Below are 27,742 nucleotides of genomic sequence, written 5' to 3'. Positions count from 1 at the left end.
AAGTTCAGTTTTAAGGGACAGAATTAGCTCCCATGTTTGAAAAGCAGTAGAGGGAATGATCTTAGAACAGTACTTCATGCTTCTGAAATCCCATTCTCATTATCACACAAATAACCCATGGGACTGAGTTAGTCTCACTGGTGAGGGGATCATGAATGATTATCCTGAGTCACCATTACAGTGGCGATAATGGGAAAAGGTATACCATAATTAAGAGCTATAGCCAACTAATTAAGTCAAATTACATCTAATTATAAATCCAATAATCTATGCCAAAAACTGGTTGCTGATAGCTACGGGGAAAGTAATACAGTTTTAATTAACTTCTTTTATAGATTGCTATTTGAAGATTTTGTTAATTCAATTTCTTTTTACAAGGCAGATACTATATATAATTAGATCTTCTATCTAAACAAAATTGTTTTTGGAATAAACCAAAATTACTTTAGGCCTAAAAAAGTGAAAAAAAATTAAAAATTGTTTTAGCAAAGTCTTCAAATTTTTTAATTAATTGAGGGTAATTATTGAATATTCTAAGAAAATATGAAAAGAGGTTATAAGAAATATTGCTGTTCGATAACTACAAAATGCACTGTAATAAAATAAGATCAAAATAAATGAAGGATAGGTAAGAATGGGAAGTGATCAACAATGGATTTAATAAATAATAAAATAAGATACACATAAGAGAACATTTGAAATATGAAATCTCTAGGTAATTTATGAGCAATTCCACAGTCCTTGAATAATTAAGTAGAATGAGGAAAGTGCTGACAAATGATTTAGTGATAACTACATTAAAAACTTTAGTTTCTAGGGGCCAGGAGTGTTGCCTAATGGTAGAAACTCTGGATTTGATTCCTTGGTAGCACATACACAGAAAAAGTTGGAAGTGAAGTGGGGCTGTGGTTCAAGTGGTAGAGTGGTAGCCTTGAGCACAGAGAGGCTCAGGGACAGAGCCCAGGCCCTGAGTTCAAGACCCAGTACTGGCAAAACACACAAAAACAACTAACTTTAGTTACTACAAGTCATCAAAGCAGACAAGATTGTATAATCTCCTTCAGGAAGCTAGAAAACCTGCCTTTTGGGACAACTTCAAAATATTACTTCAAAAAATCATCCTAGAATATCTTGAGACTATATAATAGCTTTGAATACCTTTTTCATTTCTAGAGTTGCTTAATATGTTAAAGAAAATAAATCTTAATACTGTATTATAGTGTATTTATTTACGGTTAAGTTGATTTTGAAATATAAATGAATGAAACCTTCCTTTTTCTAGCTGTACAATGTAATAGCAATACACAAAGTAATATTTACGATATTTCTCAAAAGTTTATGCATCACTTCTCATAGAATAATACAGCAAAGACATTATCCTGGGACTTGGGATTTCACAAATGGATTGTTGCAGAGATTGATGTCTGAGCATAATGATACATTCGTAAATTTATTATGTGCACAAATATTGACCTCATTACACACTAGCCACTGTACTGGATAGATGCTGTTCAGAGCAATGCATATTATTATTAAATCTCATCTCAGGACCTGTATGAAGATGAGTAGAGAACTGCACACAAAAATGAGTAAAATTAAAGAAAATAATATCATCACTGCGATACCAATAAAGTTTTTGTAGCTTTAAGGAATTATCATTTCTTATAAATGATGCATCAGGAAATTATATAAAATTAAATTATTCTCAGATTATGAGTTGTGAATGGATGAGAAAAGCTTAGGAACAGTACTGTTCTTTATCAATTAAGAAAAATACATATAGAGAGATCCACAATCAATTTTAATTATCATTTTTGCTTTGCTCAAATCAATCATGTGTACTTTTACTATGTATTAATCTTAGGTAGGAGTTGAAAGCTTAAATATGATCTTATCTTTGTATAAAGTTAACACTTTCAATGGATTTAAGGTATTTTACCAGTAAGTGTTCTTCATAAATAAAATAAACATTTTATTTTCATTCTCTTCTTTTTTTGGCAGTGATTAAATTTATGAATGTGGCTCAATCACAATCTATATATGTAGACATTCAAATCTCCATACTATAACTCACCTTGGCATTTCAGGCCATATTTTAATGGCCTATTTGTTATCTACTACACTGAAGTGCAATTAATATAAAATGAATTTGTGAACCTCCTACTGAAGTCTGGCCTTCCTCTTATGATTTCTTCCTCAACAGACATCACTAATATTTCCTCTAGTTATGCAGCTCTGAAAGCTAGAAATAATCCTGATTAGCATTTAGATAGGCTGGGGTCAATTCAACAATCAATTCCCAAAATTTGATTTTATTTTTCAAATTTCTTATATGTGTCCAGTTTTCCTGTTTTATCTCTCAATAGCACACTAACCTTTATACCATTTCTTTTCATACAAGCAGTTACAACACATTGCTTCCTTGCATTAAATCTTACCATCTTCTAATGTAACTTCCTTGTCAAAGAAAAATACACCCAAAGCCATCAGAACTAAGGTCACATTTCCTAACAAAAATCTAAGATCATTTACAATCTGACCTCTAGTCTAGTTTTCACTATCTTCTCCCTCACTGTCTTCTCCGAACCTTTGGTTCAGTCCTGGGCTTGAGCTCAGGGCCTGAGCACTGGCCTTGGACTTTCTCAAGGCTACAGCTCTACCATTGAATCTGCCTTTTGTTCTATGTGTGTGGTTCTGAGGAATCGAACCCAGGTCTTCGTGTATGCTATGCAAGCACTAGGCCAAACTCCTGGCCCGGGTTCGTTTTAAAATTGCAATTCTTCCTCCCTCATTGTGCATTCTCCTGATACTGTTACCTCCACTGCTTCTCTTTCAATTGACTTATCCCCTTCTGGTTCAGTTTTCTTAGTTCAAATAGTACTTCATTGAGAATCCATAACCTGCTTTGTTAAGTGGCAACACCTCCATTCAACAATTTAAAGGTAAAATTTTTTAAAACATGACTATGAATTCTTCAACCATAATTGTCAGGTTACTTAGTTAAGGTACATTCCTTATTAACTCATGGCTGTGTGTGGTATTTATTATGTATAACCCAGCATTCAGGAGAGAAAGAAAAAGAGAACAAGTTCAAAGCCAACTTGAAATACATAATGAGACACTATCTAAAACTAAACCAAACCAAACAAAAACAATACCATGAAACTACAAACTGAAGAATAATGATAGGATCTGTTTTCTGTACATTATATCCAGACAATAATGTATGACTCTATCAATAGAAAGTGCAATATATATCTGTTTAGTAAAAATATTTCAAAATGGATAAATGGCAAGAAAAAAGTTAACTAATATTAAGCTATACTTATGGCTTAATATGATGAAAAGAGAAGTTTTCACTTTCTCCCGCTGTAAAAGTGATAAAAACACAGAAACAAGAAGAAGAGGTCAACAGTAAACAAGATGATAAACAAGTTAATGGGCGATTGGAAAATAACTGAATCAGAGGACTTAGTTTTAACAGAGCAAGGTTTTCTATCACCTAACAGATCCTTGAGAGGAAATACTTTGCACGCATAAAAAACTAAAATTCTCAGACATTGGATGTACCTAAATATCATGGAATCAAGGAGAGCAAAGGGCTGAGAACAGCACTGTTTGAAAAATCTCTATTAAAAAGATGATGTACAACTCCGAAGACATTTCTATCTCCTACATACTTTGAACTATCTGATGCTGAAGCCTTAAGAAGTCAGAGAGAAAATATCAGACACAATAGACATCTGAGAAAAGCCATGGCACTGAAACACAGGAAGAGTAAGAATCTACAAATGGAATTTCAAGAACTTTATGTTTCCTTATTTTCAGTTTTAATTTTATTATCTTGAAGCTGTACAATGAGTGAAACATTCCACACATCAGTTTTTAAGTGCAACAACAATTTTTTTTTCCCAGTCCTAGAGCTTAAACTCAGGGCCTGAGCACTGTCCTTGGACTTTCTCAATTAACCACTTGAGCCACAGCACCACTTCTGGCTTTTCGGTGTATGTTGTACTGAGGAATCAAACCTGAGGCTTCATGCCTACTAGGCAAGCACTCTACCAATAGGCCATGCCAGCCAATCTCTTGGTTGTCCTGTTTTTATTTTATTTTATTTTTATTTTTTTATTTTTTTGCTTGTCCTGGGGCATGAACTCAGGGCCTGAGCACTGTCCTTGGGGTTTCTTCAAGGGCAGCACCGCTTTAGGCTTTTCTATGTATGTGGTACTAAGGAGTAGAGCCCGGGTCTTCAATGCATGCTAGTATTCTATCGCTAGGCCAAACTCCCGGCCCCTGCCTTTTTTTTTTCCTCTCAGTTCCAAGGGTCTAGAAGGGATGAAGATTAATTTCCTACCATAAAATTCTAAATAATGACTTCACTACTCCAGAGAACCAATCAGCTCCAAATAAACAACCTACAGATACTGATAGTCATGAGTTCCAGAAAAGGAGTTTTTGCCTCTTCAAAATCATATTGCTTATCAATCACTAATTCACATCCCTGTGTGTATAGCTTCTAATCAAATTTTGGGTGCTTTGTTCTTAAATTTGATATACAGTCAAGAATTGCAAAATAATTAAGAAATGTGTGTAAGATGAATGACAAAAACAAACAAAAAAGACAGATAGTCAGGCAAAAGGAAAAAAATGCAGAAAATTGTGCAATTCCCGCAAACTAGGATATGATGCTGTTTTCTGGAAATAAAAAAAATTCAAGGAACAATGTGGAAATGATGTATTTGGTAATGAAAAACATGATATTCAAACTGAAGAAAGTCAGTAGAAATTTGGGGATATAAATACTAGGAAACCTACAGATAACATACACATAAATAATAATTAAAGAATTAACCCAGTCAAGAGTGCCATATAACTGGAAGTTCTAGTAAGACAAAACTGAAATATTCAGAGTATGCTACAAAATTGTTTTTCAGAGCTGAAGAACAAGAATTAACAAGTGAAAATGGTCTTCTATTTGCCAGAGAGGGAAGGAGGGAGGAAGGGAGACAGAGAGAGAGTGAGAGAGACAGAGAGAGAGACAGAGACAGAGACAGAGAGACAGAGACAGAGAGAGAAGAGACAGAGACAGAGACAATGAAAAAGGTCTTTGTCATTTCAAACCTGGAAATACTAAAAGATTATAAAAGGTGACAAAAGCATACCACAAAGAATGAAACTATCTCCAGGGATTAGTCACACCATGATGAATCTTTAGGTTACTCTCACTTCAATTATTAGAAAAAAAATGGACAAGCAGTTCAAAAATATATACAGGACAAGGGCACAAGTAAACAGATGGTCCCACAGTTTCTAAGGTTTCATCCATGGATAACCTGACTCCATTACTTGGGGGGTGAGATGATACTGAGCAAAGGTAGTGGTGGTGAGAATGTGTGCTAACAGAAGGTCATTTACCTTATGGCAGATGCAGAAAGAGGTGAAGCCTGAAACAAGATACAGTCCCATAGTATTCCTTAAACACTTTTCCTAGAAGATACGTACATATCAACAAAGGAAACTTTGGGACCAGCAGGTAGTCAAAGAAAGTGTTTAGACAAAGAGGAAGAAAATAAAGTTATGTACAAAATCATGTACAATACCACAGGATGCAGGAGTAAAATGACGAATGGTCATTCTAATTAGTTTAGCCCTATAGAAAACAAAATAATTCACAATATGGAAACCATACTCGTAACTTCACAGAAAGCCAAAAGAAGCTCAGGAAAGCAAACCTAATCATACTGTTACTTTTTGAGCCAATCATTATTCCAGAAACTACTACAATATGGTAAACATTAGAATAATAGGCAATATACTACAATGAGTATTTTCTACTCAATGGGCTTTTGATCTTTGACCATAGCATATTTTCTATGACCATAGTATACTTTCTAGAAACCTCACCTAAAATACAGTGAAAACTTTCAAAAATGGCTTATGTCAATGGTAATGTCCTAATATCATTATGGGTACCCTAATATCTATAATGGGTAACTTCACAGAACAGTGCAAAATATACAGCTATATAAAAGGAATATCTTTGTATTTAATGCAATGTCTGCTACATATCTTTTTTTTTGGGGGGGGGACAGTCCTAGGGCTTGGACTCAGGGCCTGAGCACTGTCTTTGGGCTTTCTCAAGGCTAGTGCTTTACCACTCGAGCCACACCACTTTCGGCTTTTTCTGTGTGGTACTGAGTGAGATATGGAAGCTAGGGCTTTGTGCATGCTAGACAAACACTCTACTACTAGGACAGGCTCCTTGCCCTCCAAGACATATCTTAAGTAATAAAAAGCAAACCACTGGGCATTAGTGGCTCATGTCTCTAATATTAGTGACTCTGGAGGCAGAGATATAAGTATCATGATTCAAAGCCAACTGAGGCAAGAGAGTCTATGACACTTTGACTTCCAACTAACCACAAACAAAAACAAAAACAACAAAACCCTGTAAGTAGAGCTGTCGCTCAAGTGTAGAGTTCTAGCCTTGAGCATACAAGTTCTAGAACAGCAGCCATGCTCTGTGTTCAAGCCCACAACTGGCAAAAATGTGCACACTCTTTATTACCTCTGTAAATAGCAGAAGAACCAGAGAAGTATCCAGATACTAGTCACCTTAGAAAGTCTGCGGGGAGAATTAAGATTCTATTACATTAACATTGTTAAATTTTTGTCTTTAAAGATGGACACAAGAAGCATATTCCACTCTATGCACTTCTTTTACAACAGCACTATCTGTTTTAACTATATGCTGCTGTTCAAAATTGATGCTCTAGAAACATGCACTGTACCTCTTCTGTTATACACATTTATTTTCTGTCTTTCTGGCTTAATGCTATCTACCCCTGGGAACAGAAATGGATGGTATATTTAAGAACATGATAGTTAAAATGAGAAAGGAATGGAAATTGAAAAGCAAATATCTAAGACGATTCTAGTTTTACATATATATTTTTGCCTGGATGGTTTTAATTTTAAGAAGCATATTAGGAGTTTTAGCACATAAATAAAGTAATTGAGGGGTAGGGATTGATGAAGACAGAAAAAAAGATGTGTGTGATAGAGAAGCATAGAAGAGAGGAGAGAAGAAATACATAACAGAAAAAGTTGTGGAAAATATACCTTCTTTGTGACCTGACTATGGGATCCAAACACAGTGTTTGAACAAGTTGACCACTCCTACAATCAATTAGGACACATTTCCATTCCCAAAGTTCAAACTCACCAATAAGAGGACTGACCTTGTTTTCTAACTGTCCCAGTCTGCTCTAGCATCTTTTCATTTTTATCAAAAAGAGAGGAACTAGCATTTATGTGTTTACTATGTACTATGCTCTAAAAGTGCCATGGATCTATTTCAAGCAGCCTCATGACCAGTATTTGTGTCTCTAGATCATAGATTATATACCTGATACTTGGAACTATGGAGTAACTTGCATAGATCAGATGTCTAAGAAGTTGTAGAAAGGAGATTTAAACACAGGCATTTTAACTTACAAAACCAATGTTTATATAAGAAGTGATTGCTTGTGTGACTTAGCTTCTATAGCTGTGACCAAACTACTTGAAAGAACAACTTAGAGGGCAGAGTTATCTATGTATTTTGGTTCACAGTTTCAAGGGCTTTGTTGGCTGACTCCAGTATTTGGGATGAAAACTGAGGCAGTAGGAATGGATGGTACAGGAGACTGTTTATCTTAAGGTATATACGAGACACAGTAAGAGGTGGAGTCTGTGAACAAGACATGGTCCCAAAGAACAAATTCCCAGAAAGGCCCAAAATAGCACCATCAGCTGGGAACCCACCTTTCAATACCTGAGTTACCTTTTGGAAACATTTTATATACACTACTGATAGCTTGTGGACTGGCATCATAAAACTCTATGATCCTGTTTTCTGGCCTTTAACACACCTGTAAAGTATTATCAAATTAGAGGAATTTTTAGAATAGAATGAAAACCATTTTTTGTGAAGATGAATAGGAGAGAATGTAATCTCAATATATAAGATTATTTCTGTATATTAGTTTCCAACATAAACATGATTAATTTTAAAATTATACAGACTAACAATCCACAGGAAATCAGGTTTATGCATAAGTTCAATTTTATTTATAGTATTGGTCATTAGTGTATAAAATGGCAAGCAAAATAAAATTGGTGATTTCTGTTACTAAGCGAACAAATTCGCTGCCTTGTGTGTTTATTGTTGCATGATAAACCACTTTACTCATAATGGTTTTTGCATCTTATTAGCACAGATCTGTAATATTAAAGGGGCTGATATTTATAACTAATTAGAGTAAATATCCTTTTTTTGCCAGTCCTAGGGCTTGAACTCAAGGCTAGAGCACTGTCCTTGGGCTTTCTCAAGACTAGAGCACTACCACGTGAACCATAGCACCACTTCCAAGTTTTTCTATGTATGTGGTACCAAGGAATCAAATCCAGGTCTTCATGTATGCTAGGCAAGTGCTCTACCACTAGTCCAAACTCCTGGCCCTGTAAATAAAATATCCTTCATAAAGCTCTTTATGTTACTTATAGCTACTGGACATTATTTAAAAAGAATGCTTGCATTCTAGGATTTTTCTATTATAGAAAAAAATCTTATCTATTTCTTTTTTAGTATATATAGTAAGATCTTAATTACTGAACCGATTTCCTCTAAATAGAATAGTCATGTTTCCTGTAATGATGCTAACAATTATTTCCCTTAAGAATATTATACTTGACCTGACATTTTATGCAGCAATTAAGGAAATTTCTTACATTCATGTTCTATTTACATTGGGGAATTCATGTTTATAAGCTAAACAACTTGATATTTTAAAGGTGACACATTATGAGAGTCAACTGGAATCACTCATGCTTCAAACTAGTATTGATAATAGCTTTACCAATAAAAATATTAAGACTCCCAAAGAAAACAGCCACTGATGTTGAACCAATATACTTGAGTGACTTTTTCTCTTGTCTGTGTTGTATTCCTTGGCTCTGATTTGGACAATAGATCCAGAAAGCTGCAATAGACAGGAGATGAGCATAAGACTAGAGAGATACATTAAGTCAGGGAGCAGTGATTCAGAGGAGTAGAGATCCAGGTGAGATGAAAAGCATAGATCAGTGAGCCTAGCCTCAATGCTATCTTTTTCATCATTTGTTCTAGTATCGGGCTTCTCAGAGAAGGAAAGAAAGAAGCTAAGCATAGTGAATGAAAAACAGAAGCAGTTAGAAATAATACAATCAGCAAGCTCACTGGGCACACAATTTAGCTTTATATTCTTATGTTCTGGCTAAATTATATCACATATATTTACATAATATAGTTCTAATCCCAGTCCCTCAGAATATGATTACATTGGAAAACAAGATGAGGGGTGGGGGAGGGGAGAGGGAAATGGGGACCAAGACATGAGAAAGGGTATCAATGTATGTGAATTAATGCACCTCCTATCTGGTAAATATAATGTAACCCTTCTTTTAATTACAATAAAAATATATATAAAATGGAGTCAAAATTGGTTGCAATCACACATGATCTGTGGATATATGAAGTGGAGATTTGGACAGAGCTGCACACAGAGGGAGGACTATATGAAATATGAGGGGTAAGACAGTCATCTGCCTGAGGAGAAGTCAAGCATCCCAACACAATGAACTTCTAGAAACATTTAGTCTAAATCCTGAGTCCGTGTTTCCTTGTTATGGCAGCTCTATCAAAGTAGTGTTTTCTATACATCCGTAATGGTTAAAAAGTATAGGTTTTAAAGCTAACTCATGATGACCAAATGAAGTCACTAAAATTCAGAAATAAAAAGAAGAAAGAAACCATTCTTTCCTGCAGGTGAACATTATCTCATAAGCCCCAAAATACACCTTAGAATCCTGCACTTAGGGACATTTCATAAGCTCATCAACTGTCTAGACCTACATTTTTTCACACACAAAAAACGTGAAATTGCCCCTGTATTGCCCCTGTATTGGCCCCAGCTTCTGGTAGTGTCAAAGCAGTGTCAAATAATAATGATCATAAATTTTCCAATTCTACTGTAATTGGTTACTGAGTGTGAGTTTCAGAAGACTGAAAAACAGAAATGATAAAACTATTTAAAAAAACAGAACATTTCATAATTCTTACACTAGGACATTATTCATAAATGAGACATAAAATAAAAACCATTAGAAAAATATTTGACATGTTTGACTTCATGAATACTAATGTTTTCTGCATAGCAGAAGACATCAAAAATAAAGTTAAAAGAGAAGTGAAAGATTGGAGAAAATATTTGCAACATATACAAGGAGCCTCAATGAATGACTACAGTCTATTTTCTATTCAAATACAGCTTATGTAGAAAAGGTATTAATATTCAGAGAATGTTATCATGAAAAGCACCCAGACTATAAAGAAAACAAGACAGAATTGCTTTCATCTAAGAGCCCTTAATACAATACTAGAATGCCTAAACAGTTATAATAAAAAAATTAACTGATGTAATAAAGTTGCATATAGATTTTCAGAAGAGGGCATCATCTGAATGAGAGTCGGTGAGAATCTGATAATGAAAATAAAAGGAGAAAGGTAATACTGCAAAGAAAAGTAAATTAAGTAAGCTTAAAAAGAAAAATAAACTCAAATGTAGAGGAAAAGAAGACAGACAAGAAGTGGAAAGAAGCTGGGTTGATATCTGAGATACCTTTCAGATAGGAGAATACTAAGTGCTAGAGTAGGTTTCAGGGAAAAAAAGTCACAAAATCAGTCTATTAAATTGATAGATGTAAAATGTCCTCTATGAAAAAACAAAGCAAAGTTCCACATCCTTGGGAAAGAGTATGAGCATCCTGATTCTGCACTTCTGGTGATCAGTATCAGTGCTTTTTGCTTAGAATAACCCCTGACTGGGTGGAATCAGGAAGATCTGTACCTGATGAAAATTGATTTCAGCTCTAACTTCAGACTCATAAAGAATTACTTTTTATGTTACACTTCCCATTCAACCATTACTAGCTATTTCCTCTTTCTTTAAACCTTTAGCTCCTGCCCCCCTTCTCTAAAACTAGTCTCAAATAACAGTTCCATTACATACCTACCTACACTCCATATCCTGGCAGAGTAGGCTGTTCTTTAAGAGAATTTACTGATAATGTGTCTACTTTAACATAGTCGTCTTTGATAGAACAATAGGAAGGATGGCAATTATAGAAGCTTTTTTTTTAATTCCAAGATAAGAGACTCTGGCTAGGATGTCACTCATTGGGAGAATGCTTGACACTTGCCCAGCATTCCTGAGGGCCTGAGTTCATTCCCAAGCATTAGAGATAAAAGGAGAAAGAGTAGCAAAGTAAGAGACTTAGACCTTAATTTGTAAAACCTCAGAGAAGTAGCTTAAGCCTCCAAGTCCAAATCTAAAGGATTCGATTTTCATCTTCTCCTCTCTTGGCATATTGTTTTCTGTAATTGAATTTCATTGTAAATGACTCCTAATTATTATTATTTTGTGTGTGTGGGGGGGTGGTGTCATGGAACTTGAACTTGGCCTGGACTCTGTCCCTGAGCTCTTCAGCTCAAGGCTACCGCCCTACTCTTGGGCCTGGGTTTTGTCTCTGAGCTCTTCAGCTCAAGGCTACCACACTACCGTTGAGTCAAGGCCCACTTTCCTTTTGCTAGAGGTTAATTGGAGATCAGTCTCAGATCCTTTTGTGCCTGGGCTGGCTTTGAACCTTGATCCTCAGATATCAGCTTGCTGAGTAGCTAGGACTACAGGTCTGAGTCACCATGCCCAGCAACTCCTAATTATTATTATTATTATTATTATTATTATTATTATTATCATTATTATTTTTGGTCAGTCATAGGGCTTGAACTCTGGATTTTGAGCTCTTCCACTCAAGGCTAGCGTTGTATCAGTTGAGCCACAGCCCCACTTCTGGTTTTCTGGTGGTTAATTGGAGATGAGTCTCATAGACTTTAGTTTCTGGGCTGATTTTGAACTGCAAACTCAGATCTAAGCTTCCTGAGTCAATGTGAGCCACCAATAACTGGCTCCTAATTATTTTGCAAGAATAAATCCTTAGTATTGGATAGTAGGTTAACAGTACTACTGGTGCAAATAAAGCTAAGTTATGGTTGTCTTTAGATCTTTATTGAATTAAATTAGCTACTTCCTAAATTTTATATTCTATATTGCGTAGCATTTTTAAAATTTAATTTTATTCTGAAGGTGATATACAGAGGGGATAGATTTTCAGTTATAAAACTATACACAGCAGTTATAACTTACTAAAATTACCACATAGAAACAGACAGTAGGAAACTCTCATAGGAAAAAAAATCTAATGACCTAAATTATAAGTGAAAATATAAAGCCTAAAATTGAAATCAACAAATACTTGTCAGTTATCATCAATCCAAATCAAAATAAATCACCTGGAAGATTAATAAAGCAAATTATTTATAATCAAATGCACCCTCTTCTTCCTAAAACCATATTTTAATATAAAATCTGAGAAAAATTCAAGTTGGCTAATTTAAAATGTAAAACTCAGATACATAAAAATATTGGTCAGGATATGGTATTTTTTCAATACTCTCGTGTTGAATAACAAAGTATTAACTTTCTGCTAAGAATCCACTGAACAAGTAACAAAATTAAAACTTGATTAAAATTTATATTCTCCTAATTCTTGAAGATGGTTGTGAACCTCACTACATTACTGTTCTCTAAAGTGAAAGAGTTACTAATTTAATCGATAAATCAATTATCAGAATGAATAACAAATATCAATTTTAAGTGAGTGTACTTCATTGACAAGAGCTTGTTTCTCTGAGCTTACTCTATGTTGTGATTTTATATCTAATGGAGCTATAAATTATGCTAACTGCCTAGATATGGATTTAGTAATAACAATTATTAACAAGTCACTTTTTTGTAGCATCACTACCTTTATTCCATCTTTACTATGAATTATGAATAAAAACGCAGGGCAATCTAAAATGTGTAGAAAAATAAAATTTTGTCAAAACAAAAACTAGTGTTTAGAAATTAAGTTGTATTCTAGTATTTTCTCTATGCACCCAGTGGAATATTTACAGGTACCATTCTAAGAAGTTATTTCCTATTTAGAAAAAATTAAGTCAATAAAATTTATAGTGCCAAATAGAAGCATGGTATAAATGGAAATTATAATTTTTATATTACTTGGGAAGGCCATTTTGCTAAGACCAGCACTATCATTCTCATCAGATTTTATTTGTATGTACATGTTTGTAGTTTACCAAAGGACAAGATTAATTATAAAATCGGGGATAGGAGAAACAGATTTTTTTGTTTTTTTTCATATATTTTTATTGTAATTAATAGAAGGGTTACATTATATTTGCCAGATAGAAGGTACATTAATTCACGTACATTGATACCTTTATGTTCATTTAGGGAAATAGAATTTTCATGAATCTGATAGAAAATAGGCTACTTAAACACTAATGGAAAGTCTTTAGTCTATTTGATTAAATGTGTATGTAACTTTTCAAGCCAACTTTTTAAAATATTTTTTATTGTAATTAATAAAAGGGTTACATGATATTTGTCAGATAAAAGGTGCATTAATTCACATACATTGATACCCTTTCACATGTCTTGGTCCCCATGACCCTCCCCCACCCCTCTCTTGGTTTTCCCCCCTTCCCTGTCCAATTTCAAGTAACCAAATACAAGTGTATCCAGTATATCAGATAACAAAGTGAGATATTGTGACAATATGAGATAACCAAGGAACAGCAAAAGAGATGAGAGATAACATAGCACATTAAGGACAGCAATCATTCATTATATGGCTTTTGTTTCAATATCCTAGAGGTCCTTTCAATTAGCTTCATACTATATGGCCTTATGTATCTAGGTTTTGCTCTATTGCAGATCTCTGCTAGTAGAGCCCAAGGTTTCTACTGATTATGACAAATGAGGGAAACCATTGAGCCTATGTTCCTTTGAGTCTGGCTTACTTCACTTATTATGATTTTTTCTAAGTCTTTCCATTTCCTAACAAATGGGGCAATGTCGTTTTTTCTGACAGCAGCATAGAATTCCATTGTGTACAAATACCACATCTTGTTGATCCACTCATCAACTGAGGGACATCTAGGTTGGTTCCATATCTTTGCTATGGTGAATAGTGCTGCAATGAACATTGATGTGCTAGTGGATTTAGTATGCCCTAGTTTCTGGATGGTTGGGTAAATGCCAAGTAGTGGAATTCAAGCCAACTTTTTTTATTCAATCTTTTTACAAACCCAAAGCTTGAACACAAACAAAAGTGGTGAAGTCCACATTACCATCTTTTATGTCCCTAAATATCAAACTATCAAATTATTACTATTAGATCTGAAGAACATCATATTGAAAAAAACAAGCACAGAAATGCCTGATTCTTTAAAATTCCATAAATATCTAACATCCCAAAAAACATATAAACAAATCTCCGCATTACTCAATGAGTTCTTCCCAATCGCTAACAATTATTTGATTGAGTACATGAGCTCCATGTAAGTTAGGATTCATTCATCACTTTAACTGTTATTACTGATAGAGTAAAGAGTGAGCTTTTCAACTATTCATTTAAAACAAATTGGCAGGTTCAAGCACTGTCTTCATAAAAGCCAGCAGCATTTTTAATATAGTCAGGTAAGATCTGGCATAAGCCCTTAATACCTTTCTGAACAGCCATGCAACTAAACCTCCCTAGGAGTTGTCACCTGAGAGAGATGACCATGGGACAATTTGCACTTTTCCCTGGACAGCAGAAAAGGTGAAGCAAATCATACCTTTAGGAAGGGACTGCTGGCACTTTTAATACAATTGGAGCTCTATAAAACTAGAGCCACTATTATACATGTTTATATAGTATATACTTACTATTTTTTAAAATAAAGTCTTGCTTGCTTCAAAATTAGGGATGATTTCTTTTCTGGTGAGTCATTTCAAGAGGAAAATAAATAAAAGTAGAAAGCGATTAACTGTTTTGCATATTTCCGTGAAAGAATGGAAAACATTTATACTTTGAGAGGTTCAGAAAATTCACTGTACAGAATGAACAGCTTATATACACTATCTGTGCTGCTCTAATTCTGGAAGTAGTTCTGCTTTTGACAAATTAAGGCAACTGATGGATGTGTGGAGCCTGTTTGGCAGCAGTCTGGAATGCAAACACAGTCTTTGTCATCAGGATGGGAACAGAGAAAAGACCCTCATGGTAGAACTTATTATGCGGATCATAATACTCAAACTACCACATGGGAGAGACCACAGCCTTTACCCCCAAGTTGGGAAAGAAGAGTTGATGATCAAGGAAGAGTTTATTATGTGGATCACAGTACCAAAACAACAACATGGCAGCGTCCCACCATGGAATCTGTTCGAAATTTTGAACAGTGGCAATCTCAGTGAAACCAATTGCAGGGAACTATGCAACAGTTGAACCAGCGATACCTCTACTAGGCTTCAATATTGCCTGCAGAAAATGACCTGTAGGGCTTTTACCACCCGGTTGGGAAAAACTAGTGGATTCAACTGACAGGGTTTACTTGTGAATCACAATACAAAAACAAGCCAGTGGGAAGATCCTAGAACTCAAAGCTTACAGAATGAAGGTGTTAGGTATTTTGCTGATCATAACACAAGGACAACAACATTCAAAGATCCTTGCAATGGGAAGTCATCCGTAACAAAAGGTGGTCCACAGATTGCTTACAAACGCAGATTTAGGTGGAAACTTGCTCACTTCCATTATTTGTGCCAGTCTAACGCACTTCCCAGTCATGTAAAGATCAATGTTTCCCGGCAGACCTTATTTGAAGATTCCTTCCAACAGATTATGGCATTAAAACCATATGATTTGAGGAGGCGATGATATGTAATATTTTGAGGAGAAGAAGGACTTGATTATGGAGTTCTGGCAAGAGAATGGTTTTTCTTACTTTCACATGAACTTCTGAATCCAATGTATTGCTTATTTGAATATGCAGGCAAAAACAACTATTGTCCACAGATAAATCCAGCAACAACCATAAATCCATACCATCTTTCATATTTTTGTTTCATTGGTCACTTTCTTGCAATAGCACTATTTCATGGAAAGCTTATTTATACTGGTTTTCCTTTACCATTCTACAAGCGTATGCCAAGTAGAAAACTTACCATGAAGGATTTGGAGTCTATTGATACTGAGTTGTATAACTCTCTTATCTGGATAAGGGATAACAACATAGAAGAATGTGGCTCAGAAATGTGCTTTTCTGTCAACATGGCGATTTTAGGAAAAGTTACTTCACATGACCTGAAGTTGGGAGATTCCAATATCCTGGTGACTGAGGAGAACAAAGATGAATACACTGGTTTAATGACAGAATGGCGTTTTTCTCGAGGAGTACAAGAACAGAACAAAGCTTTCCTTGATGGTTTTAATGAAATTGTTCCCTTTCAGTAACTACAGTATTTCAATGAAAAAGAATTGGAGGTTATGTTGTGTGGCATGCAGGAGGTTGACTTGACAGACTGGCAGAGAAATATGGTTTACTGACATCATACAAGACAGCAAGCAAATTATTTGGTTTTGGCAGTTCGTGAAAGAGACAGACAATGAAGTAAGAATGTGACTGTTGTGTTTGTCACTGGAACCTGCCGCTTACCTCCAGGAGGATTTGCCCAGCTCATGGGAAGCAATGGGCCTCAAAAAGTTTTAATAGCTTGGATCTACCACCACATGCGAGTTATGAACAACTAAAGGAAAAACTTCTTTTGGTAATAGAAAAGACAGAGGGATTTGGAAGGGCTCATACCCTTCATCCTAGCTACTCTCTTGTGTTTTCATTCATGTGTTCATCTTGAATATATGCAAATATTTATTGAATGCTTACTAACACATAGGCACTAAGCCAGATGATACTATATACCTATAGTAATAAAAGCAATGAAAAAGGAGTTTGAAAATAAAGATAAAAAAGAAAAAAAGAATAGAAAATGGTAGATCCGGAGAAGAACTCAAAAAGTATAATTCCTGAGAAAGGCCAACCCCCTGCTAACATCATAAAAACAAGGAGGTAAGGGTGGGATCCAGAGGAGAATGGTAGATGATTGAAGAGAAGAATGAGAGGAAATGCAGTCATAAATACCAATGCACATCCTACCAAATTAAAAATGGAAGCCACAGTCACACGTGGTGGTGCCCACGGGGGACTTATTTACAGAGGGAAAGGGATAAGGTATGATCTATTTTTAATAGTTTTCAAGAATATAGTGCATGGCTGTTAATTGTGGCCCTCTATAAAAGAGATCTCCAGACCTTCTCCTTGAAGCTCTTCACTGAAAATGAAGTGCCTTTTAAACAAAATTTCCATGTCTCTGCCCTTTTTAAATCCTCAGCCCTCTGAAAAGGATTGTTTTTAATGTATGTTTTACTTTCTAGACAATGCCTCAAATCAATCTTAAAAGAAGGCCATTCCCACTGCTTCCCAAGAGCCAAGAGAACAGGAAGAAGACAAGAATATTAAGAAAACCTGCAGACAGTTCTTTCCACATAAATGGAATGAGTCTGTGTAACTGACTAGATGCTAGAGTTGACCCTCCTGATTCCAGATTAGTATTTAACAAGTCCTTGGTAACAAACTGAGAGCTCCTCTACTGGAATTTACAGTCCCAAAGTCTCTTGTGAACAGCTGTCTTGTGCAAGGCCAGGTGCTGACAGAAGGAAATATGTGCAGGGAGGGAGATTTTGAAAGAAAGAAAGAAAGAAAGAAAGAAAGAAAGAAAGAAAGAAAGAAAGAAAGAAAGAAAGAAAGAAAGAAATTATTTTTAAAAAAATTTGTTTCTCTGCCTTACAGAGATAAAAGGGTTTTATTGTCTTTCTAATGAAATGTTTTCCTTTCTAAATCACAGAAAATCTCTGACCTAATCATCTCCTTTTAAATTTTTATGACAAAGTAGATTGCCTCCTTATCGTAGATCCATGGCTGTGAGTTTTCATTGTAATTTATTATCTCCTTTCTCAGTCAGTGTTGAGATTATCCATATCTTTCTGTCTTTTAAAATATCTCAGGCTCTACCTCCAGCTTGTCCCACCTTATACTCTTGATTCTGGCTGCTGGCAGGAGTCTGAGCTGTTAGATGACAAATGTGGGGTGGAGTGTCCCGTCACTCTCTGACTGCCACCACTGATGTTTGAGACTTTCCCTTGTATTTACTCTCTTACTTTCTTCCCTGCCCTTTCTCTTTTCCATTCTGTCACCTCCCCCACCCAGGTCTCTGGACGCTGAAACACCTTTCATCATACTTCATCAATCCCAACATACACACTCCTTTTGCAGTCCATCAACTGCCACACCCATGTGTTATAGCAGTGTGTTCTAGTATGCAGGTAGGAACCTTGCTTCCAACACAATGCATTTCCAATTTGTTTATGTGCAAGCAAATTACTGTTCCACTGAATGACTCTTGTGGCACCAAAAATCAAGATGGATGCCAAAGTGTGGGAAAAGCCAAATGATTCCATTCATCCAATGAACAAACAAATATAACACATAACACGGTATATTCTAAGGTGCTCTTTCTCTCTCTTTTTTTGTTTTGTAAATATGTGTAGACCGAACCTGGCAGTCCATGGGATTGCATGCAATTACAAAGAATGAGTGATTATAAAACCTATTGGAGAAACACAGACCATGGTGCAGCAAAAAAAGAGAGAGGTGAGGGAAGCATGTGATAATGTATAATTGTCATTATTGGTGGCAACGATTTAACTACTCCCTTTTATAATCTCAAATGATTTATCTTCTTGTCCCTGTCATAGCAATAAGTATGTGTTGAAATATTGAGACATGTGTTTGGCTACACACACACACCCCATCTTCTGGATTCCCCTTTCCTTAGATTAAGTAGTTGGCTGACCCTGATCTAATTGTCTTCAGAAAGAGATGCAAAAATCAGAAGTCAGAACCTCCTCAGGCTCAGCCCAGAGATAAAATTTAAAGGCTAAAGAAAAACACCTGAGTCAGATATAGGATCAAAAGAACTCGGAGTAGACATTCTTCCCTTGCTCTGCCCCTGCAACCCCTCCCAAAAAATGGAAGGATAAGAGGAGGACAGAGAGGCAAAATTCTATGTTTTTCCAGTTTGAAGAATTTTAAAGATGACAAGACCTCACATGTTAATTGAAAGTAAATATATGAACATTTTATAGAACAAATAGTAAGACTAGTAATATTTGGGAGAAATTCCCTGCATAACTTTTTCTCTGCCTGAATTTCTTCTATCTTGAACGCTAGAGTAAAAATGGACTAAAAATAGCCCCAATGCATCAAAATGCTTTTCTTTCAATTACCTTATACCATGAAGCAGTATATGTTTTGAACTCCACCAGACCATAAATCATTAGGATGAACTCAGTATCTTTGATTTCAAAAGCCCCTATTCTTATGCCAACTTATTTAATTTTGAGAATAGTGGTATCCACTTTTAGAAAACACTCAACTATTCCCAGGATGAGAGAATTCCCCATGACAGGTCACTATTAATGGACCTTCAAAATGTTTTTTTTCTCATTTCAGATATTAAAAAAAAGTGCACTGCAAAATAATGTGTGAGAAAAAAGAGAAACACTGAGTCATGCAGATACTCATAGGTGATATAAACTACCCATTTTAATAAAACTTCAACCTGTAGGTGTTCTATTTGCCACTTTTCTAATGGGTAATATGTGGAAAACCATTACCTTGAACTAAGAATCCTTAAGCAGTGTATATATGTAAGAATGCCTCCTATATGAATATAAACAAGTTCTCCTAATGGAAGCCTTTGCTTTCTTTGTTGACAGCCACATTTCTTTGGGATTTGTCGCCAGTGCTCTTCTAATTTGTTTCAAACACATTTACTCAGTGCTTTATCTCCTGGTCTAACACACAGGCTTTTCATTTACTAAAGGGCAAATCCATTGTGTTTGATCACTATAATACTGGCTCCTTGGACTATGATGGAGAACTGGGTTCAGGATACTTCTGAATATTAATGTCTCACATAACCTAAGCACATCATCACATATGCTTTAAATTATGCCTATATTACTTAAAATACCTAATAAAAAGCAAATGCTTGTAAATAGTTTTCTACTGTATCATTTCAGGAATGAAAAGAAAAATGTCTGAACATGCTCAGTACAGATGTAAACATTTATGTGTGTGTGGGCCATAGGGACTCAATTGGACCTGAGCTAGTATTATAGGTGTGAGCCACTGCATCCAGCATTTTTTCATATACTATCAATTACAATTAGTTGAATCCACAAATGGGTGATCTGTAGATACTAGGGCTATATTCTCTTTCCTTTAATATACTCTGCTTTCTCATGACCCCCTAATAGTCCAACATGGGACTGGTTTAGAACAGTGTGCACTTGGCCCCAGTTCTTGGCAAAATAAAATAGTCTGAGATAAAGGAAAAAGTCATTAAACCTTGAAGAGAAGTTCTAGATCATGGAGTTGTAAAATTATTTGTTATAGTCAAATACATGCATTTATTCCTTTATTTATTTTAGATAATTTCCTTACATAAATTCAAAAAGGTTCATCATTTTCTATCAAGAAATAATCAATCAAGCTACTTCTCTGTATGTTAGGCAAGAGCAGTAAATACTGTATCTGGCTGAACTTACACACCGTTCCTATAATGCTTTTTCATATTTTCTATTTCTTTTTTAATTTTTTATTGTAATTAATAGAAGGTTTATGTTATGTTCACCAAATAGAAGGTGCATTACTTCACAAACATTGATACCCTTTCTCATGTTTTGGTCCCCATTTCCCTCCCCCCACCCCTGCCCCAATCTTGTTTTCCCCTCTTCCCTATCCTATTTCAGATAACCAAATAAGCATAAAATATATCAGATAACAAGGTAAGATACTGTAACAATATGAGATAACCAAGGGACAGCAAAAGAGATGAGAAATAACAGTACATTAAGGACAACAATCACTTGTTATATGGCTTTTGTTTCTATATCCTGGAGGTCCTTTCATTTCATAGCTTCTATTCCTAAAAAGAGGAAGTAGATACATTGAAGACTGTTCTTTCTATTCCTGCAAATAACTCCCTGCCAAAGCTTTGCTCTACTTCTTTCCTCACCACACTACAGGATTATTCTTGCTCAAGGATCCTATCAAAGGCTGTCCAGGCTGGGTGAAGTGGCTCTAGCCTATAATCCTAGACACTCAGGAGGCTGAGATCTGAGGATCAAGGTCCAAAGCCAGCCCAGGCACAAAAAAACCAATTAACCTCCAGAAAATTGGAAGTGGCCTTGGCTCAAGGGTAGGGTGGTAGCCTTGAGCTGAAGAGCTCAAAAAAAGCTCCTAGGTCAAGTTCAAGCCCCATGACCCACAAAAAAAAAAAAGAAGAAGTCCAGTTAAGGATGAGGATGTAGGAACTCGGTAGTTACCAAACTTCATCCATATCTAGACTTTGTTTCAGTTGTGAGTTGAGTTAGCATACATTGGAATTTTGAGGGTCTGTTTCTTTACAAATGATAGAGGACTAATAATTTTTCAAAGATTAAACTTTCTTTTATTTCCTCTATATATCATATTTTGTGTGCAATGGCGTAATGGCTGAGCTACAAGCTTTGTTTTTCCAGACAAGGAGCCAGCATGTACTATGTCAATGTCACTAGACAGTAGTTTTCAAAATATTCAAACTTTAAAAAAAATAACATTTCTGTCTATTTGTGGAGGTTCATCCCTATAATCCTAACTACTGAGAAAACAGTGAGGAGGCCCTGGTTTGAGGCCAATCATAGTAAAACTCTATAAAACCCTATTAACCAATAAAAGTTGGATCTGATGGTGCATACAGGTCATTCAGCCACAAGAGCCATGTAAATAGGAGGATCTAAGGTCACTCTACTCCAGGCACTGTCCTGAGCTGAGCATGAATGCACAACATAGCTAAAACAAAATGGGTTGGGAGCAAGGTCCAGTGAGTGATAGAAGCATCTGCCAATCAAGGGCAAATTCCTGAGTTCAAACCCTACTACTACCCTTTGTAACACCAATACCAACAAAAACAAAACAAACAAAAAATGGAAACTTTTTTCTAAATTTCTAAACTCTTCATTGTATATAACAGGATATGGGCCTAAGAAATACTGGTCATTGTGTTTTCTCTAAACAACAGCCCAACCAGAAAGGTTGCACCACAGTTCTCCTGTTTCCTGAATGGAAAATAGAAGGTGATAGTAAAGTAAGACACAGAAGCATGTGCACCCACTTCCCCTGTTTCTTTGAATTAAATCACTCATACTTTTGTATTGAAAAATCTAGAAAACCAATCCACTTCCCTTTTACCTCGCCCCACTCTGGAGGACAGTCTTTGGGCAGTGGCACAAACCCTTACACATCTAGAATAACTCTAGAAGTGGCATCTACAATAAGATGGAGGGAAATAAAACAACCATAACAGTAAAGCTGAATTGAGTAGAAAGTAATCCTGAAAAAAGCACTTCAGACCTTTTCTAGTGCATGTGGCATACAAGGGACTCAGAACTGCTCCAGTAATACGTTAACGATACACTAGAAATTGAATATTCTCTGGAGAATATTTCCTGGGATGACCTACTACTCCTGAAGAGTTAGGCTTATACCGTGGTCATCATTTTGTATTCTGAATTTGTGGACACAGCATTTACATAAAAGAATCAGGTATTGGGGAACTAAGTCTTTCTTCAGTAAAACATTTGTATTAGTACTGTAATATAAAATATTTTTTACACATGGCTTCTCAGACTTCTATGACCAACTACACAAAGTAGTAGGTACTAGTCCTTAAGGACATATCCAGTCCCTAGGCACTATATACTTGCAGCACTTGAAGAGTTGACAGGGTTTTTAAGCAGTTGGCACAAACTGACATGAGAACTGCTTAACTTGCACAGTATCTAGGGGAAAGCTCAAGTCTGATGAATTGGAAATCACGAATGCAGAGAGCCAGGAATCTTATTTTAGTCCCCACATTATGACAATCTACACTATGATGGCCTTAGGCAGCTTGGCACCATTCTTTACCAACAGCCAAATTAAAAAATGCCTGCTGATCTCCGGTGTGTAGTGGAAATTAAGACCTACAAGTGTATAGCATTTTCTCCTATGAAGTGATTTTTCTTATGCTTGTCCACATGGGACTTTAAGTTTGAAATTATTAATCTTAAAGTAATTCTTTGTTTGCCCTGCTTTCCTCTCCTGCATTGCTTTTTCATGTTGCAGATTTGCAAAGAAACTATTTTCCTCTTATGTCCAACAAACTTACTGAACTTATAAGCCTGTTAATGGTAGGAGTTTTGTTGTTGCTGTTGATACTTTTATTCTCTTTTGAAAAGATTTGTTGTTTGGGTTTTATTTTATAAGTTTTTAATAATAATAAAATTTAGGGACAATTGATCAAGATGCCTTAACTTTAGGACTTGGCAGTTTACTTTTTTTGTTTTAAAGCTATGATCTTTGCAGGTTTACATGAGGTAGGATAGAATGCTTATCTAATAGATAAGCATGTCAGTGAATAACGAAGAGATAGTTGGCCTACAGGATATCCATTGGCTCTTATAGTTTAAGGCTCCATGGAGACTAAAGTTGTACTCAGCTCTTCTTCATTTGTCACTTGAAACGTAGCACAGTTTTGTTCTGGGATGTTCTCTCCCCCTGTACCACATTAATTTTATCAGTTTAAGTTCTTTTATTGTAAAGGTAATTTACAGAAGGGTTACAGCTACATAAGGAAGGAAAATAGTACAATGCTTGTCGAACACTGTTACCCCCTCCCTCATTTTTTCCTATTTTCTTTCTCCCTACTCCCTTCCCTCAAGTTGTAAAGTTCATTTCCACATAGTGTCTTGTGACAGTCATTATTACATTGGTTCACCCTTTGTCCTTTGTCTTACCAATTCTGTGATTCTCCTTCTTATCCCTGAATATGATAAGGTTATATACAAGGCAAAGGGTATTGAAATAAAAAAAACAGTGACAATAGGGGGTAAATCAAAGGGGAAAAAAGAAATAACTGGTGCTATACATTAAAAACAAAGCAAAATACTTGTTTCCATATCTTGTAGTTCATTGCAGTAAGTGTCATTTTATATGGTCACAGAGCTATCGAGCTACTGTGATCCTCTGCTAGAATTAACTTAGGCATACAGTAGTTGTTACAAATGAGGAAAACCATGCAACCTGTTTCTTTGGTCTGGCTCACTTCACTTAATATGATTTTTTTCCATTTCCTTACAAATGGGGCCATGTCATTCTTTCTGATGGCAGCATAGAATTCCATTGTGTGTAAGTACCACACCTTCTTGAACCAATCATCTACTGAAGGGGATCATGGTTGATTCCATATCTTGGCTAGACAAATAATGCTGCAATGAACATAGTTGTTCTGGAAATTTTAGTGTGGCCTTGTTTGTGGTCATTTGGGTAACTGCCCAGAATCTTCTTATCTCAGCTTCCTGAACAGCATTGCAGAAATGGGCCACTTATGCCCAGCTTGCTATAATTTCTCTAAGGCAATCTAGTGGAGGCACTATGCATTTAAAAGCTATTTTTTCTCTTACAAAACATCCAAACAACAAAACAAAGAAAGGCCAGAGCAGATGATGTTAATATGCATGGAAACTACCTCCTTGGAAATAGTTCAGGGAATTATATTTTAAAACAAACCAGGAAAAGGAAGCCAGAAAAAAAAATGCTGATTCCCCTACCCCCACAAGAGAAAGAAAAGACAAACCTTCTAGGAAACACTTTTATATAAATATAAGACTTCAATAGTATTCCCATGTGATTTTTCTTCAATTGCTATTAAACAAGGTTTACAATATAGATTCGTTGTATATGCAGCTGTAATGCTCTAATTTTTCCCATGTTTTCTTTCTTTTCCATTAAATTTTTCAAAATTTATTTTGAGTCATTTGAAAATCCCAGCACAGGAAATAAATCATTCCATTTATTCATAAAATGTAGAGGCTTGTTCGATCACTGAGAGTGATTTATAGTTCTGTCTGTCTTTTGAACAATTACAATATCTCTTAGAAATTCTGTTATCTGCTTTCTGTGGATTGTTTTAGAAATAAGACTCTTCATAAAGTCCATGATATTTTCAGAGAATCAAGGTAGTTCCCTGTGTATTGAATTTAAAAACTGCCTGCTGTTCTCTAGGAAAAGGTAATGCTGAATCAGAAATTTTAAAACAGTGGCTTAAAATTAGTGTTGGCCAAAATACAACAATTAGAAAATAAGGTTGAATTGGATTAAAGTTTCTATAGGCATTTCAATTTCATTCTAGATCAATCATTCACTCATGAAGAGAAAATGCTACATGATCACCAGATTTGGCCAATATAAAATATTCAGAAAGTATAATATACTATTTGTTTAATGAAAATGTTAACCTCCAAAATAATTATTTTCGACTCAAATTAAAAAATTTAAATATTATTTTAAAATACCTATTTATAAAAAATGTTTGGTATATCTGCTTTCTAGATTTCTTAATGTAATCTGCTTTTATAAATGCTAACAAGTCCATTTTAGTTGAACTATACTGAACCTTAGAAAAATGATTTCAGGTTCTGACAATTTGACTATAAAATGTTGAATTAGACTTTGAAGATCGCATGCTCATTTATAAGCAATCTCTTCCCTATTGCTAGCTTGTAAGAGGCAGAGCTTTCCTTTTTCCTAATATGTCTTCAGCCTTCAGTCATAAATCTAGCTCTAGCAAGCTCTACCTAGGTCCACATTAGTGCTAGATTCTTCTCCACATCAAATTTTCACCTGGTTTTTCCCCTTATTTGGAATGCTAACTAAGTCCTCTTGCTCTTTGAAGGGCACTGGAGGGCCTCTTTGGAGAACTCTTCCTGATCCACCCAGTATGTAGCTAAGGTACTTATCCCAGTGCTCACCAATTAGCATTCTGTATCTTAGTGATTTATTTCCTTGTCTGCTTGAGAGCTGGGACTATGTCATTCGTCTTGCCTTTATGTCATACATACAGTGATTAATCAATAAATGTGCTCTGAGTGAATGTGAACCAGAATGAATGAAACCTTTCTATCCATTTGATATCCATTTTATACAGAATTATTATCAACATAAATGGAATAAACAGTGATAGTCACTCTTACTTTTTCAAAGATAGGGAAATAAGTGGGGTTATAGACAAATGGTCTGGAGTTCCTGTTCCTTGTCCATGTTTTTTTAGTCACTTCACTTGACCATGATAACATTCACCACACAACTTAGTACTGGAACCATAGAAACATGTCTTTGTTATCAAGATGTTTAGAAGTTGATACAAATATAAAACCACATTCCAATAAAAGTATGCTATTTATTAGGAGTGTAAGCTAGCACTGGCCATTATCTACTATATTAATACCTGTTTTAAAAATCTGTCTCTATTACACTGAATGGTAAATTTCTTTGTAGTGAGAATTCATTCTGCTTGATGAAGCTTCTTGTTTTTCTCTGATAATAGAGCTGGTCTGACATCCAATCCGTGAGTCAGATGTAGCTATGACACCAGTTACACCAACGCCATCACTTTTCACTTATGCCAGCAGTAAAGCGCAAGTGCAAAGGCAGCATAGTTCTCAGCAGCTACCTGATTTTGCATCTTAAACTTTCAAATTCATGGCAAAATCTTCCATGGGCTAAATTCAAAATAATATAAAAGGCTTCTCTTGTCATCAAGAGAAGTAGAAATTTAAATTTAGTGTCTGTAAAGTTAAAAAGGGAGCATATAATAGCCAGGTGCTTAGATAAAATAAAGAATAAAATAGATAAATAATTTCCAAAACTAGGTGTCACAATGGTTGGTCCCTAGAATATCTCAAGGTGCCATGATAAAGGGATTGTGAAAGTAAAAGTAGTTCAAGATATAGTTCAATAAAAAGAAACTCAACTGTAGTTGAAAACCAGTAAGAATATATCAGCAGTACAAAGTGGTTCAATATAGTTACTAAAAACCAGTCTGAGATTATTCATTCTGCAGTGATGAGACTTTATTAAAATTCCATTGGGTAAGACAGCAAACAATTCTCTATGAGGGAAAACTGGGCTTGGAAGCACATTTTAAGTGTACTCCAGCAAACCATGTTCACATTCTGTCTTAGACTGTTTGATTTATGAAATATTTCATGACAAATTTATGAGCAAAACACAAGTCTTTGGTTGCCTCCAATTATACGATAATCCCATCACATTACAAAATACCTCTTTATTTCTCCTACTTTCCTATATAGCTGCTTCCTTTGCTCTCATGCTAGAATTTTTCTGGCCAAATAAATTATTAGCAAGTATGTCTGAATCAAACCTACAATGTGCTTTGATTTGAAAACAAATGAATGATATTTCTCTGGTGTACAATTCTGCAGGTTGTATTTGAAACATGATTATCAGAGATAAAATGTGAAGCATCAGCTTGTCCTCTCTATTACCACGTTTCTAAACTCTTGACATATTTATTAGTGTAGTGACTGACTGCGTGTTGACAGGATGTCAATAATGGTCTGTGCTAGGTTCAGTGGGACAAAAGCAAGATGGGAGAGAGGAGAAGAGAGGGGTCATTATGTGTTTGAGAATAAAGTGTTCTGAAAGGAATCTTTGGTTCCTGAAAGAACACCTGAGTTGTTCCACATATTGCTTTGTGTAGAAGAATGT

The 27,742-nt window shown here is 35.5% G+C and overlaps 1 long non-coding RNA gene and 1 pseudogene across 1 annotated transcript in view; one reads left to right on the top strand and one right to left on the bottom strand.

Annotated features, from left to right (window-relative positions):
• LOC150056116 (uncharacterized) overlaps positions 1-27,742 on the bottom strand; it is a 145,556-nt gene that overhangs the window by 100,246 nt on the left and 17,568 nt on the right. The gene's annotated exons all lie outside the window — the stretch shown is intronic.
• Positions 190-16,886, top strand: LOC150056117 (NEDD4-like E3 ubiquitin-protein ligase WWP1 pseudogene; annotated as a pseudogene).

The sequence above is a fragment of the Megascapheus bottae genome, chromosome 12 (assembly GCF_031878675.1).
Source record: "Megascapheus bottae isolate mThoBot1 chromosome 12, mThoBot2.hap1, whole genome shotgun sequence".
In the NCBI taxonomy this organism is placed as follows: Eukaryota; Metazoa; Chordata; class Mammalia; order Rodentia; family Geomyidae; genus Megascapheus; species Megascapheus bottae.
The sequence above is the reverse complement of the archived record's forward strand: the minus strand, read 5'-3'. Positions and strand labels throughout refer to the sequence as shown.